This window comes from Haemaphysalis longicornis, unplaced genomic scaffold (assembly GCF_048455015.1).
Source record: "Haemaphysalis longicornis isolate Haplotype H1 unplaced genomic scaffold, Haemaphysalis longicornis Haplotype H1 scaffold_6, whole genome shotgun sequence".
Taxonomy (NCBI): Eukaryota; Metazoa; Arthropoda; class Arachnida; order Ixodida; family Ixodidae; genus Haemaphysalis; species Haemaphysalis longicornis.
This window is the reverse complement of record NW_027526407.1, coordinates 64,767,344-64,781,967: the sequence shown is the minus strand read 5'-3', so window position 1 is coordinate 64,781,967 and position 14,624 is coordinate 64,767,344. Positions and strand designations below refer to the sequence as shown.

General features: G+C 50.7%; 1 pseudogene; it reads left to right on the top strand.

Moving 5' to 3' along the window:
- Window positions 1–925: 925 nt before the first annotated feature.
- Window positions 926–1,606, top strand: LOC144143053 (E3 ubiquitin-protein ligase MARCHF8 pseudogene; annotated as a pseudogene).
- Window positions 1,607–14,624: the final 13,018 nt, after the last annotated feature.

Genomic DNA, 14,624 nt, shown 5'->3' with positions numbered 1-14,624 from the left:
ACGCTTGCTCCACCCCACGGTGGAAGAATATTCTTACACCGTGCTCCACCCTAACACGACTTTACTCTCCTCTCTACCCCAAACCAACACCAACGCAATTACGACCCAACTACCCACCCTAACGCGACTTTACGCGGCGTTAACGACCCCCAATGCTCTGCATTTACTCGTGTTCCCCTCGCGGGAAGGCGTGCGAATTTTTTTTTTCTGCTGCCATGTAAAACGCCACCGAAAATGGGATAGGATGCAGAGAGGAGGACAGCATTTTCGAATTGTATTTTCTGGTGAATAAATTCGCGTAAACGCAGCGAGAGCGGTCGAAACATGGCCTACAATTTGCGCTCGTCATCGCGCAATGTTTAGAAATCACTTCAGTGCCCCTTTAAAAAGACGAAAAGTACGCATAAAGCATGCTCCTGCAGCCCGACTACCATTAACTTTGCCAGTGCTTTTGTCTTTTGGGGGCACGAAGCTAGGCCACTGCCATGGGGATGCTTGTCACGCCATACATTCTTTAATTTCAGAGACGGCTCGTCTGCCTTGCTAAAACAATTCCGATCAGGCTTTCTCGTTCCTCTTTCTTTTGCTATTTCTCTATTCAATAGCTACGTACTAAATTCTTTCTTTGACTGTACTGTCTTGCCTTATCTGGTTCTTTTCAATGAAAAAAAAAATCTTCTTGGTCAATCCTCCTGAGTAGGTATGCGCCAGTTTATGCGCCACCATCACCACCACCACCCGGGCGCGGGCTCAGCGTCTCGCGATGTCTGACGTCGAACCTCGCGCGCTCCGTGTCACACGCTGATTGGTTCATTTGCACGAGCTTTGGAACGCTTGCTCGCCACTTGCTCAGGGAGGCCAGAGCGACGCTTTCGACTTCCGCCCCAAACGGTGACTACGCCCCAACGGCCTCCAGGTGAGCAGCATGGAGCAAGCAGCGATGATGTGCCCCTCGGAGGAGCCGCGGCGTCCTGTACCGCCCGAACCGCCGCCGATGCAGCAGCTGCGGAGGCCCTCGTCGCAGGCCTCCAACGGCCGGACGAGCGACGACATGTGCCGCATTTGCCACTGCGAGGCGGACGCGGAGAACCCGCTCATCGGGCCCTGCCACTGCGCGGGCAGCCTGCGCTGCGTGCACCAGGCCTGTCTGCAGCACTGGATCAACTCCTCCAATGCCCGCCGCTGCGAGCTGTGCAAGTTCGACTTCATCATGCACAGCAAGACCAAGCCCTTCCGCAAGTGGAGGAAGCTGGGAATGTCTTCAGAGGAGCAGAGCGTGGTTCTCTGGTGCATCACTTTCTACGTGATGGCGATCACGCGCGTGGCCTGGTCGCTGTACATCATCATCAGTCAGACAGCCGACAAGACTTGCGATGACAGCCTGGACTGGCCCCTCTGGACAAAGCTCGTCGTTGTCGTCATCGGCATCACTGGTGGCTTCGTCTTGACGTACGTCCAGTGGAATATGTACGCGCAGCTCCTTCGCCGTTGGAGGGCCTCCAACAGGGTCATCTACGTCCAAGATGCGCCAATGCCGGACGAGGAGGTCACGGAACTTACAGCCGGCGACCTCTCGCCGCTGGTCATGGTCCATAGCACCCCGTAGTCCAAGCGGCCTTCGCAGACCAACGCGCACGACTTGGCGAACTACAACGTTGTTGCCAATAGTTCACACGCCGGGCTCGACGACCCCGCCTCCTTGGGATACGTGCGGATCCTCGTTCCAGTGTGAAAGTTCGGGAGTCTGTTTATTTGGCGGCGCCACGGCAGCGCTCGCAGTGCCGCAAGATTCCATAGCGAAGACAGATTCTGTCCTCCACCACGGCGGGCCCAGTGCTCGTGCCTCGTGGCCCAGCTTCGGTGCCTTGGACGCTCTCTGTTTGTCGTGTGCCGTTCTGTGTTGTTTGCAACTGTCCGTTCGCTTCTCTCGCCTTGTACTATAGAGTTTCGTACCCTTACGCCGATTCTCCCCTTTGATAAACAGGGTCAGGAGAGAATTTCTGCCCTTCTCGCACCTCCGTCACAGTTTGGTCATCGGGTCATGCTTGTTCTGATAAGATTAAGTTAAGGGAGAGGAAAGTTTGCGCGAATTTTAAGGCGTGATGTACAGCAGGTGCTTTCATTGTGTTACAGGAATTTTCCATTCGATCTCTGCGGATAGTTGACATGTTCGTGGCGACATAAAATAAAACCATCCCGGCATCCTTCAGCCGGATGAGACTACAAGCTTTCATTTGTCGGTCAACGAAGACTTTATTCCATGAAAGCAGCTCTGAAGTAGTTGTCCGGGTGTAATGGAGCTCTAAACCTAATGTAGACTTCTTGGGGAAACGTCGTACTGCGATTGGGCGCTAAGACGACTATCATTACGCGGAGTTTATTTTACCGTCATAAAGGCTCGATGAAGAGATCCATGTCAAGCACGCAAAGAACGAGCAGGTAGAGAGAGACAGCAAAAGTCAAGATTTGGCGAAGCCATTGCGATAGCGCAATTTGCTGCAGTTCGGTGACTTATGCAATAGCGTCAATGGTATAGCTTCAGTAGAAGAGACATTGAATTGTCGAGAGATGTTGGTCGCAGAGCTCTAAAAGGTGATAGCTGTTCGCGCGTAAAATCTGTAGTACACTCCCACGCCGCCGGCGGAGTGGGATCCTGAATTTCAAGTTAGGCCTAGCAGTTCGGGCAAGGTATGCAGTGATTAATCAGAATCAGTTTACTAATAAAAATGGGTAACCATGGCATTTCAGAATGAAGTTTTGTTTCCACAGCTTGTAAGGGGACCTTCTGTATAATGTATATGCAAGAAAAAATATGACAATCAAGGCAAAACAGTTTGGTGTGTAAAAAGGTAACCGCAAGTATAAACCTGGATATTCAGCCCAAGTAAATTCATACCTAACCTGAAACTAGGGTGTGATAAGGCATGAAATATTGTTGAAAAGCAACTAAAATACATTTATGAAAGCAACTGAAAAAATGCCTGTGTTGCCCAAGTACTGGCTAGCGCAGTGTGGTGATATTTGAATATGCTTTGCAGTTCAGTCCTACTAGGCTTGGGAAAGCTTAAAGGAGCCATGAAGAGAAAATGCAAGTTGGTTTTATTCGAAAGATTTCGTGTTTTATAGTGCCCCCAGCGCTTGTCCGGATACAAACGGTGCTTTATTCACTGAGAAATTAAACAATTTAGGTTAAAATTTTGATTTTCCCGCTCAATCGTGCGTTTTCGTGGTCCCAAGTGACATCACTGGAACCGACCGCTCTGCAGCCTAGAATACCTTCATTCACGCATCCGCCGTACAGGGTAGAGACACGTATACGCTGGCGCCGCCATTTTCGGTTGCTCGCTCGCCGCCGAAGCAAGTCATTGTGTCAAAACCGCGCTAAAATTATCGCCGCAACGCGGTATACTGAAGAAGTTTGAATCATATTAGAGAGTTTTAGCATAGCGTGCTCCGTCCGCTAACGCTACGGCGGCGGGTAGCGGGGCGCGACTGGGGAGAGCAAATTCGTCACGGTGGGGTGGATTAGTTCCGCGCGGCCTGCCTTCGCATTGCCCGCTCTTTCCCTCCGCTGAGGGGCGACCTCCTCGCACTCCCCGCGCGCGCATGCGCAGTCCGGTCCCGCTACCCGCTAACCTTAGCGTAGCGTACGGGAGCCGCTATGCTGTTTCGCGTTGCTAGGTCTCGTGGGAAACGAAAAGAATAACGCGTTGAGCCCGTTGGCCCAATTGCGGCGGCACGGGACCGTTCAAAGGTTGTCTCCACCCTGTACAGCGGTGTTGGTTTGTTCCCGCGTTTCTTTACGTTCCGTAACCTAGATGGCACCACCATACCGTGGCAAGCGTTTGGTTTGTTTTTGCCCGCATTTAAACCTGGCTTGTTTTTGTTCTGGGAGAAAATATTCGTTCCCTGAAACAGTGCTCGCTCGACGAATGGGGTCACGTAAGACACCGTTGCTTGTGTCAATCGGCCAGTGTCATCTGAGACAACCCCAAGCCCCGTAGTGCTGTGCAGCTAAAGCAAGCATGCTGTGCGCAGTACGAACAGCAGAACGCATCAGTACTTCTATGTTTACATGTGCTTTCGTAACTTCCACTGTTTGTCCCATCATTCTTATTGCTTTGTAAAGAATGTGCCCTAAATTTAAGCGCAAATCGCTCGTTCGTCTAGTTTGTAAGTTCTACCTAATTTGCGTCTGCTTCTGCCAGCCTCCGCCAATCGCAGAGCTTAGCTCATGTGACGACATAGGTTCTGTTGCGGGAAATGAGCTGGTGGGTCGCATGACCATTCCCGTTTTTCCTAATTATGTAGCTTATTTGAGCGAAGTTTACGTTAAAAGTGGTGTCAGTATGATTCTAACGAGACAATCTTTTGAATGAACCAAACTTGTGTTTTCTCTTCATGGCTCCTTTAAGGTGTCTCATGAAACGCGCAAAGTTACCGTAATCATTGTCCTTGTTGTCAACATGAATGGTACGAAAGTGGCCGCCGCTGTAAATGTGTTTCGTGTGAGATTTCAACGTGGATTGCGAGAGCAGTAGCCAAGTGGTTTAAAGGCCAACTGCACTCAAAATTTCGTACGCGCGAAATCACTGTACCTGTATAGTATGACTAAAAAGACCCCGATGTACGAAGTATGACGCCTAAAACGTGCGTAATTATGCCGCAAGCGACCTGCAAAAATCGACGATTTTGAAAACGAAACTCGGCAAAACGCGGCCATTACGGGCAGGCGGAAGTGACGTATCAGCCGTCGGCGCGAGCGGCCAGGCGGCCTGGCTTGACGGCGCGAGCTGTGCGGACCGGCCGACGCGGCCGGCTCGGCCAGCCAGGAGGAGAGTGAGAGCAAGTGCGTGTGGGGGTGTGAGAGGCGCGCGGAAATTTGCGACTGGGTGTGGGAGGCGTGCAGAAAGCACGACACTATTTGTGCGCTCCGACAGCACACCGCGTAGGCATGATGTCGCGACGACACTCGAAAAGGAGAGAACCGTACGGTGAACGAAGCCTCTCTTCCCTTCGGAGTCACGAAAGCCAGGCGTACCGGCGGCGCGAAATACGAGTTTCCTGGATTCTCCCGCTGCGAGGCAGGCCGATCGGCCTGGACGGCTGGCATGTCACTTCCGGCAAATGGCTGTTTGCGCGACACGTCGGCAGGTGCTTTGTCGTCTGCAAGGGCGGTATTTTGAGTGCCTGAAACTGAATAACCACGCATTGCACAGAGCTACCGGTCAGTAGTTCTCATGGTACCTGCTACACATTTCGAAGGCATTTAGCCAGGGTGAAATTTGAGTGCAGTTGGCCTTTAACCACAGCGCTAACCATGCACCCTGGCAGAATCGAACAAGTATTCGCCGTGTGCGCGTGCTGCGACAGGTGCACTTGACGTCACGTGCGTACACGGAGGAGGGCTCCGACTATGAGGGGAGTTGCTGTATGCAAAAGACGAATAGAAAGAGGCGCAAACATGTCATTGTAGTAAAAAAATCTTGTCATGGCGTATACTTCGCATCAAAACGACATACATAGACTTAAGGGCCCGAGGAATTTTTAACAGCGGAGGCGAGCGTGCGGTGCACAGACGCCGAGGAGGTAGGTCGCCGTCGCTCTGGCGACCTGAGGCCGAGTGTCGCACCATGCTCAGCGACTCAAGAAGCGCCGTGCGCAACTTCGCCAAGGGTCGAGTGTGCGCCCAGGCGGCTGCCACCATCGGCAAGACCAAGCTTCAAGACAGAGAAGTCCGCATCAAGTGGTTCCCGGCGCACATGGGCGAGTGCGCAACTACGTCTAACCACAACGAGACGGCTCACTCGGAGGCGCGTGCACTTACCTTCCGCTCCCCCGAGACCGACCGACCGTCCGTGGTGGTTCGCGAGCAAAGACCGCCTAGCAAGCTACATCGAGATCACCAAGGCCTGGTTCTACAGGTAATGCCACCACCCCGCAGCAGGGACTGAGTCGGTAGGAGGCCGTGTTATTAGGGCAGCTCCAAACCGTACCCATCCTTGCACCGGCAACGCTGCACATGTTACATCCAGGACTTTATTTGAGTGGTGTTTGCAAAATGTGTAAAGTGGGTCTGGCAGACCAGTGGCACATTTTTTGGGACTGTGCCCGGTTTCCAGACGAAGCGAAGTCAAAGACTTATCCGCCGAAACTCCAAGAAGCAGTGCGCAGAACAATTAAGGACGTTCAACTTTGGGCCGTCCAGCAAGCCCGGGGTGCGCACCAAAAACACAGGCCAGGCGACCAACGGGATGCGTTGGCGCTGTGCAGTGTAGCAGCAAACCCTATAGGTCGACGACAGGCCCGCGTCGCGACGCGTAAAAATCGTCGATTTGCAGGCATCAATGAAGTTTCACCGAACCTAACCTAACAGCGGAGCTCTTGTTGCTGGCCGTTATGCATGCGGCGTAATCAGAAAACTCCGGTTTATAGTTACTCCTGCCGTTTACTGCGCACGCGTAAGCACGTGCCTCACGAGAAGCGCCCGGCGCCGTCCAGGCTTGCGCGTGGCGCTCGCAAAAAACTGTTCACGCGCGTCCGCGCCCCAAGGGGGGAGCACAAGACAGCTCGCGCTAGAGACGCTTTAAGTACACTGAAAAGGGGATGATAGCGTTAAAAACCCGCAAGCTAGTTGCTTCGCTTGCCGCAAAATTATCGTCGTTTCGTTATTTGATGACAGACAGCGGCTTCATCCATTTCCACCTCCCCCAACCCAGAAAACCTCCAGGCGGGTACCCCACCCTCCCTCTTCGTACGCCGTGCATCTGGCTGTAGCGCTTGCAGTTTACCCACCTGCGGGAGCAAGACGAGCGGCAGGCTTGTGATGACTATGTGCTACCGCCTGGTTCACAGTCCTCGTCGGAGGAGGTGGAGGAAAAACTTTATCGTGAGCCTGGTGATGTGGGAGTGGTTCCTCAGTCCAGGGGACCATGGGACGACTTTGCTGTCTCAGCCCTGGAAGAAGGGGGTGTTACACGGTCCTCCGACGGTGGCGAGCTTGGCGGAGGTGCACAAACAGTTTCAATGTGGGCATCCAACAGGGATTACAGAGCGCCCCGTAGATTTTCGGGTGGAGCGGCACAGGGGAAATGTGTTGGTGGAAATAAAGGTGGAAGAAGAGGTGGTCCGTTCACAGCGCCAATGTGTGTTTATTGTCCGGATAGCCACCGTATACCTGACAGTGCGGACGGCCTGGTGAGGCTCACGTAGCAGAAAAGAAAAAGACGGTTAAGGGCTCTAAAAGCTGCAGGACGGCATGCGCCAATTGGGAAGCTCCGGAAGAAATGGGAAGACAAAGACAATATCACAATGTGAGAACTGTAAATGCGAGGCGACGTGATGAGTACGCGGTCGTCAATTGGCTATACAGAAATGGCGACGTCCACGACTCCAGGGATGCTTTCTCGCCGCTCTGTTCGAAGTATGCGGTGTTCACGTCTTTGTTCACGTCTTTTCACTCCAATCGCACCTAGCCTTCCATGTCGTCAATGACCTCAGCGCCTCCTGCAACAAACCATTTCATGTCTTCTCGGCCGGCATCGCCCTAAGCTGCTTCTGTCTCTTTGTCATAGCATCCCCCACCGAGGGCTGAAATTCTCAGTTTTGCCCATTTCATGTCCGTTTCAAAGCGTCCGTTTCGGGTGAGCCCTGATTGACTGAAAACAGACGTCCAGATGTGACGTAACACATCCATTAGTCAGAGGCCTCACAAGTGCAACTACGTCACGACTAAAACGGACGTGAAACAGACATTTTCGAAACGGATACAACTACGAATTCAGCCCCAGGAGTAGTGACGGCTACGACGGCTCAGAGCAGAGCTCCACCGAGCGCTCCAGCATCAAGGCCTTGGCCTGCGCCGGCATGGAGGACCTTCTATTCCCGGAGGGGTTTCCGGCAGCCCAACGGAAAGTCTTCGTCCATCTGATTCATTGGTCCCGTCCCTCAGTCCCTATTCTGTGGCAAAGCAATAGCTATGGCACCACAGGCGGTGCAAATGCGGGTAGGTGCAAGCCTGATGCTAGGCCTAACATTAGGCTTTGACGTCGGGCAAGCCTCGCTTCACCACATCATTCGGCCATGCACAGACGTACCGGAATCACGTAGAACTCATCCCATCCTTCATAACCTATGATGCTTCAGAGTGGGAAGCTGCCATATCTAGCCCAGCTCCAGTTGTCTGAAGACACCAAGCGAAACATCTGGAGCACCACTGTCGAGATGACTGGGTGAATAACTGAGTGGTTCAACTTTACTACTGCTGGACAACCCACTCGGCCCCTACGAATATGCCTATGAACTATGCATGATTATTATCATCATCAGCCTCCCAAGCAGCAGTGGCCGATTGCCAATGTTTGGAAACCCCATGGGTTCCGAGCTATCGGCCACCCATCGGTACATCAGTTGAAAGGGCGCCAAGTAAACGGTGACCGGAAGTAGCGCCGCATAGAAACCTCATCGGAGACCAAGCGATAAAAGCGGTCAGAGGACAAGCGTATGCCATGTGCCTGACGTGTATAAATACGCCGGTTTGCGGGGTGAACAGGCAACAACGTAACAAAAAGTAAATACAAGGGGGGCCATAGCACCGCGTCACGAAACAAGGCCTGTTCAAACTAGATGCGACATATTCAAAATAGCCTGCGAGATTATGTTGCATGTTCTGTAGACATGGGTCATTTGTGTGCCCTAACGCAACGGTGTCCAGCGGGCTACTTGCGTTGCGCCCTTCCGCACTTCTTTTACTCCTGTAGGTGCCCTTTGGAGTCGGATAGTGTGTTTGATGTATATCTGCCTAATGAATAACGCCGTTTGTCTAATGCGGCTGGCCGCTGAAAACGCGAGTCACCATTTCATTTTTGAGAGCGCGGTACGCGAGAGCTCACGCTCGTTCCCGCCTAAATTTGAGCTGTCATTTTTAACGGCTGGCGCGCTTGAGTGCTGCGTAGTGCTGTTGGTTCTTGCGAATAATTAAGTGGACACATACATGTGCTTCTACTTGTGTGACGCCACTTATAGCTATCCTCTTTCCGGCTATGCCAAACAAGCTGCCGTGCTCCCACTGCAGGCTCACGACGTCCGGCATGCGTTACATTGGACGAACTTGTACACCAGCGTCGATCGGCTCGTCTTCTATACATCGATTCCTGCCACTGCTGCACTACTCTAACCACGCATCACCTCTGATACCACGTCCGGCTGAGCCACCGCCACGGCAGCGCCCACAGCAGACCACCGACAACCGGCCTCTGGGGCGTATAAAAAGTATTCGCCCAGTGCAGCAGACCAACCCACCTCTCCCTGTCGACACACCAGACGGCCTCCAGGCCCACATGGATGCAGGGGCGGACAATGGCATCATCCACACGAGCCTATAGCTTGCCCCGCTATGGCGCCTGTAATCCAGACATGCACTTATGTTATGGAGGCACCGCTTCCGCCGGTTTTGGTCGCCATCGGTCGGTCGCCATCAGTGGTGACTTGTACCCTACCTAGGCCCTCGTCTTTGTGTTTTCCACCATCCTGCCTGATCATCTGCACAGACGCCAACAGGCTACTCGAGAGATACGGCGTGTAGACATTGCACACGATGTGCATCGGATGCTGAAATTGTTCCCGCGCCCTGTTCGCAACCCCTGTACCTGCCATAGCACACCCAATCGCGTCGAGGCCGACTTGGCTGCTCATCTCTTGCTTCTGCATGTGTCACTGAGGGACACGCTCCTACTTAAAAAAAGCCTATATGGCGTTCCACGCGTTCCCTTCTTCCTCCGCGTGGGACTGACCTTCCTGGCGGCGTAATCCGCCGTGAGGAGGTCACACGCTCCGGAACATTCAACTGGGCGTTGCACTGACGCCTGCTGTTCGTGCAACACAGACTTCTAGCCTTGCGGTGACTTATACAACCTGCCCCTGCTGCCCTGCTTTCGCTGCGGAAGCGACATTAGACCACCTCCTGGGCACGTACAAATAGCCCAAACCTGGCACATGGTAGCCACAGGACATCACCCAGGCCGTCTGCCAGATATTCATTGGTGGGCGCATGGTCCTCTTTACAAGCAGCTGTTGGTCTTTCCTGCTGAGACTGGCCTCTACGGATTCTGTAGAGCATGAAGCCACTGGCCTCCTGTCACTTTCCTTTTTTAGATGCAAAGCAACTCTTGCTCGGGGCTATGTCCGGCGTCCGTCCGTTGTCCGGACCTGCCCCTACACTATAAGAAAAATAAATAATTAGCGGCGCCCGGTTTCGATCCCACGACTCTCCGGCCGCAACGGGAGGTTCGCGGCGCTCTTCTCACTGCGCTACAAAAACCGAGACAGGAGCAAGTGCTACGAACGCGCCTTATGTCCTTGACTCATTCAAACTACGTCAAAAAGCTACTGATACAACGAAGGCACGCGAAGCTGAACGTCAACGGAAACGACGAACTGAAAACTTTAGAGGAGGATGTTAGCGTCTCCTGCTCGGGGGAATGTCCCGCGTCCGTGCCCCGTCCGCCGCGCCTCTGATGATGATTGTGGCAGGATGCCCCTAGGGACTGGCCAACCAAAGAATCCATTACGAGATAGCTTCGCGTTCAACCACCGTCGTCATCTTCCCGTAGGGGAACCGCTGAAGGCGAAGGAGAAGACAAAGCTGCGAAGGCGAGGGCGTGTACGTTGCTCTCAGCCGGTGCACCAACGTCAACCTTTACCTCACCAACGCTGACGGAGACTACCGATTCTACCACAGAGACGACAACATCGACAAGAACATGATGGACGAGTTTCGGCGCCTCGAGCACCACCGCCTACTCACCGTAACACAACAGTACTTGCGTGCCTTTGCCCCGGTGTGGACCCGGACATGGAATTCCCTCTGGCGCTACTAAACACCACATCACTCAACATAATGGCAACACGCCAGCTGCGCGACAAGCGCGCATGCGCGTCTCCTCTCTCATCTCCTCCTCTCCACTCCATGTGCTCTATATAATAAACCCAGTCCGCGCGTCGCTTCCTCAGTGTCTGCTTCGGTTGAGGCACGCTGCACCGTACGATGAGCTGAATAGACGCCAACAATTCTGCTTTGCATCACCACATAGTTCCCTTCGGGGAGATGGTGTAATTTTTTATCCTTCCGTTTCTTTGATGCCCTGTGGCAAAATGGCGCAACAAAAATGCGTTGAAGACTCGTGTGCAGTATGAGAGTTGTGGATGTATTAGCATCATTAAACGGTAGCTATAAATTAAGCTTTCGTTTCAATATTTTCGTGAGCTACGTAGAGATATTGCCGAGCAACAAAGTAATTACACTGCCGCTGAGCTTCTGCGTCGCTTTAGTTCGCATCTTGTGCTTCTGACAAGGTAGAAGTGCGAGACGGCGGCATCAACACCATAACCAGTTGAATACCCCATGAATAGCGCTTCTGACGAGGCAGAAGTGAGCGACGGCGACATCAACACCATAACCAGTTGAATACCCCATGAATTACGTTTGTAGCGTCGCTTGTCATTGTCACTTTATCCGGTTACGCCTTAGAAATATAACACTAAAGGTCACAGAGCTCCTCATATAGCTCCAGACGAAAAAACGTAAAAATTCGTGCATTCTCAACCCATAGTGTAGTGTGTTGCCTTGTAGTTTCTGATCACACGTTTTTAGAAAACACTTACGCGAATAAGACGTTGAAGGCACATTTCTCTCTGTTGCGATCAATTGTTTGTGTGACTACAGTAGGCACAACAAAATTACACGGAATTGCTGGCGTGTTGCTTTGTCTCTTGGGCTATTTCTATATTACCTTCTGCGACTGCCATATGTGAAGCACACTTTCAGTGACGTTTCTCAAAACCGAGCCAAGTAACTGCTGTCGTAAAGCACAGTATTGAAAAATAAATTGCAGTAAGTGCAGTACTTTTCGTGTTTGAGAGCAAGTGTTAACAAGCTAAAAGTTTAGGCTGAATATTTTCATACGTGCACACGTTAAGGAGGGTGCTAGGTACTGTATTTAGTTATCAGCGAGCATTTACCATTGTATGAACGAATTTTTCATGTATTACAGGCGCTACAACATGAAGGTGTTTCCTGTGGACAAGTGGTGGATACAGCAGAGAGAACAAGTCTTCTAAGCTGGACTATTCTACAATAGTGCTGCTGACACTGATTTTGGCATATCGGCACATTGCCGAAGAAAAGGGTCTTGTTTTCATTTATCTAAATGCTTGATTTGTAGGCACTGAAGCAGCTAAACAAAGCATGGATCGGCTCACGCTTCATGAGCGTTTTCATTTTTTTGTCTACTATTGTGTTTGTTTTGCTTTCCTTATTTCGCATTCTTGCCACTGTTATGTCAGGTTTCTTGTAAATTTGATGTGCATAATAACAAAGTGTGCAAAGAGTGCTGGTGTGTTATGGGGCTTAATTGTTTTTGGGGAGTCAAGTAATTGCTTCCCAAAGTTGATGTAGTTCCTTTATTGTTAGCAGTGTCGTTATGCAATTCCTGAGAATACATGGACACTCGAAATAATTGTCATACTAACTTATCCTAGCCACAAAATTTGAACCTTTGAGATTCATTTTCATTGTAATGCGTGTGTAAGCTCGTTGAAATTTAAGTTTGTTGCCAAAAAAAATTGCTTTTTTTCTTGCATTTTTCGTTCTTTTTTTTTTGCTTTTTACCCCTTGGCAAGTGGCAGTTCCTCCTTCTCACAATGATCTTTAATTACGAGTTCATGTTTTGTCGAACTGTTGACTAGAATGAGACCATAAATCTAGCATAAAACTAACACATTTAAAATAAGTATACGAACATTACCACAGCTTTTGCAAATTACAAGACATGCACATGCACAAGACACATTTTAACTCTGTTTGGCCAAACTGTCGTGACCACCTCAAGGCATTGCTGGTATACCATCCAGAAGAAATGTCTGAAATAATTCATCTGGTTTGGCACCTGGGAGATCTTTCTTCTCATGCATTATTTTTGCAGTGCTGTATGTACTTCGCTTGCAAAGGAAGGTATGATGCACACCTGCAACATAAAACAGCACTGTTGTAAAAGTAATAAGATCAAAAGCTTCACTTTTAGAGCAAGAAATTAATGTGATTTCAGCAGCTCTCACCAGAACCTTCTTCTCTGCATGAGTTTCGGTTCTTCTATTAGGGTTTCAACAGCGAGAGTGGTACATTTCTTTGCACTGAGCGGCAATGTACTGCATTGTGCAGATGTCTATAGGCCCAAACAATTTCATCACTTTTTGCGATCCAATATTAACGTTCTAAGTCCAACATTTTAACATATCAGAGCATTATTGATGTTCTATTACGTTAGGCCTAACTTAGGTGCAATGATACCCGGCCCTGTAGACTTAGACACCAAACTTTGAAAAGAAGTTCACGGATGTCTGTAGACCGCACAGCTGAGCAAACAAATATACCACTGATGCCAGTAGCAGTAGTTTAATATCCCAAATTTAAGCACTGTGTATACTGTGCAACACCACAATTTGCAAAGTTACAAGCTACAAACGACAAAACTAGATTTGTGGATACATTTAGCCATTTATTTTCAAAGAACAGTAAGGAAGACCATGCGTATGCAAAATATTTGAGTCTGCTAGCTTTGTTTTAACCCGCTTTTTAAAAGCCACCAAGCTCGGATCACTAAGCAGGCAGCCCTGCAGAGGAGGCTTTTTCTCCATTTAGATTTTGCTGAGATGCTTTAGTGACGAAATGTAGCCAGAAAGGTTTCACGGAGAACGTGAGTACAGAGGTCAAAATTGTTAACAACGCGCGAACGCCTGGCCTTCGATACGTGCAGCGCAGCCTGCTGATAGCCACCGGCATGACCAGCGAGATTAGGGGACGGCGCTGCGGCAGCTTGGCATGTGAAAGCTATGGCCGATGCTTCCGTGTTTTGGGGAGCAAAGTTCGACGCCTAAAGTCCCTCACCACGACTAGTGTCACTAGATAAGGTATAAGAGTAGCGGCACTCAGGCACGCAAGTCAGCAACGGCGGCCATTTTGGTGTTTATTAGTGTTTGGAGATTGCCTCTTCTACGGCCTCGCCGCTAACTTCTGCCGGGGTGTTTGTGAACAACACTGCCAAATATACAGCAAAACGGCATCTTCGTACGCACTTCTGCTGCTGAAATGCTGCTACAAGCGTTATCTTTGATTCGTGTTCGGAACAACGTTAGTCGCGCGCAGCCGCAGAGCAGGGAGGACAAGCTAAGTCTTCCACAGTTTACTGACTGAAAATACACAAGCAACAAAATGGCAGCGCCCATGAACCGTCGCAGAGTAAACAAGTATCACGTGACGCGAACTGACCAATGATCATGGCGGCGCCACGGAACAATAGAAGAAAAGAGTGCCGATACTCTGTAACCTTATCTAGTGACACTAACCACGACCGCCGATAAAGCCTATATGAAATGTTATCTCGCGCTGATAACCTGTGCAGTCTTGTTTTCGGCTTTGGTATGGTTCCGATATAAAAAAAGTCGAATGTGGGTCTGGCACAGCCATTTTATACTCGGTTACAACTCAAGAACGGCACCACCTCATGTAATGTATCACTCCGCCAAAGCGCCGGACCCGTGACGTCAGTGCGCACGCGTTTTGAAAGGGG